Raw genomic sequence first — 2,347 nt, 5'->3', positions numbered from 1 at the left:
CTTACAAAAAAATTGGCTGGCAAATATTTTGATTATGTCTTTTACTTGCCCAATTTTTAGCAACAAAAATGAACTAGAGTTGGACCTATGGATGATTGGCTCACCAAAAATTTGGCAACAATCCAAACAAGAACAAAAAACATTGTCTTGACCAAAATAGTGGGTAGAATTGGGTTTGACAATCAACCAAACACACCCGTCAACAAGTCAAGAAAGATCAAAAGGAAACAAATGGATAAAACAGCAAGGTAAAAAGGCTTGACTGTCTAGATGGCAATGGGTACCCATTAACCGCGTACCGGAAGGTAAAAAAAAACCATTAGGGGTATGGACCAATTTTTTTATCCGGGAGTGAGTAAATTGGGAATATACCCGACGGGTAGAATGGGTACATGTATGGGAATATAGAACACATACCGGTACTGTTGCTGCTGCCAAGAACAAAAACAAGGCAAGGTGACTCAACTTGGTGAGTTCCAATTATTTGTAGAATCAATGTGATGATTGCCATAAATATGGTTGTTCATGATATGATGTATTCATTATCATCATTGATTTCTATTTCTGTCGGAGCACGGGTCTCCGGCACTGGGGATGTTGCCCCCCCCCCCCCCTTGTTGTTCGGTGAGAGGCGAGGCGAGCGCTCCGGCGATCGCCGGCGTGACGTAAGACACAAAGTGTCGACACTTGGATTTACCCAGGTTCGGGCCACCTGGAGGTGTAACACCCTACGTCCTGCTTGGAGTTGTATTCAAGAAATGTGTGTGTTCTTACAAATTGCCCTGGGGAGTTCCCGGGTGGGCTACTTGCTCTCGTAAGAGATTCTGCTATGAACCCGGGCAATACTAGTTGCTATTGATTGGGGTTCGAACTCCTTGACCGATGGCCTTGGTCCTCTTTTTATAGTCAAGGGATACCACAGGTGCCAATGCATGCAGCGTGACACGTTTCCTACACGCGTGTCATCGCCACAAAGCTCTCCCTACTGTAAATCCACGCTGGGCTTCATACAGCGTCCAGGCCACTGTGCATCGTAAGCAAAATAGCTCTTAGGGTAGCCGCTCTAGACTTGTTGAGCAAGACTAGCCCTGCCGATGTGACTCCTGTCGGTGCATTAAATGCACTGCGCCTGCTGTGTAGTCTTGTCTCCACTGTTCCGCCAGCCCCATCTGCAACCCCCGAAGCCCCGGTACCGTTGCCCGGCAAGTTGCGGGGAGCGAACTGGTAGCTTCCCGGGTTCGCCCCTCCCGGGAAGCCGGCCTAGCGGGATCTCATCAGTTGCGACCCACGCGTCCCGTGCCAGTGGGGCCCCGTGGGCCACTGGTACGACAATTTCTATTAGAAATATAGATGTATATGAAATAATTGATTGATTTATGTGCTTATGTATTCATGTGTATGAGTATTGGTTTATCCGTACAGAAATATAAATGTGTATGAAATAATTGATTGATTTACGTGCATATGTATTCATCTCCATGAGCATTGATTTTTGCATATCAAAGTATAGATGCGTATGAAATAACTGATTGATTTATGTGCATACGCAGTGGAGGACCCAGATTTTCAATATTGGGTGAGAATACGGTGTATTTTTAAGATTGGGTGGGGCAAATACACTACATTTCTATGTGTTCCTTATTTTTTTTAATTTTTTTTACTTATGATAAAAGGATTTTAAATTTATTGGGTGGGGCGGACCCTACCCAATCACCCGGCTGGGTCCGCCCTTGTGGATACGTATTCATGTATACGAGCAAACGAGCAATGATTTTTATGCAATCAGTGTTGAGGATATGCTGCTTCAAATGGGTATTTTACTAGCTAGCGGGTACCTGTCTATCCTGGCAGGTAACGGCTATGAGAAAAATTGTACTCATTGGCACTTGGCAGGTATGGGTAACGGGTAAACTCATGGGAGGCAGGTAAGTGTATGGAGAGCCTCCACTCATGCCCATGCCTGGCGGGTGCCATCTTGAGGCCTAAGCACATATAGAAAAAGGAACTATAGAGGAGAAGGAGAAAAGGGGAAGGGGTAAGAGGAAAATGGGAATGGATAAACCTACCCATAAACAAAGCCATCCTTCTTGGTCGTGACAAAACATGTACTTCCTCCTTCCAACAAAAGATGTCTCAAATTTTACAAAATTTGGATGTATCTACACATGATTTAGTGTATAGATGCATTCAAATTTGATCAAAGTTGAGGCATCCTTTTGTTGGACGAAGAGAGTAGCAAGTTTACTTCTTTACCTCTAATTACTTTTCTCTCCCACCAAAGGTAGCAATGTTTTGTCATGGATCCCAAGCGTATAAATAACGTCCATGGGGAGAGCTCCAGGGCCGA

This window comes from Brachypodium distachyon, chromosome 2 (assembly GCF_000005505.3).
Source record: "Brachypodium distachyon strain Bd21 chromosome 2, Brachypodium_distachyon_v3.0, whole genome shotgun sequence".
NCBI classification, from domain to species: domain Eukaryota; kingdom Viridiplantae; phylum Streptophyta; class Magnoliopsida; order Poales; family Poaceae; genus Brachypodium; species Brachypodium distachyon.
Note: the sequence above shows the minus strand (reverse complement) of the source record.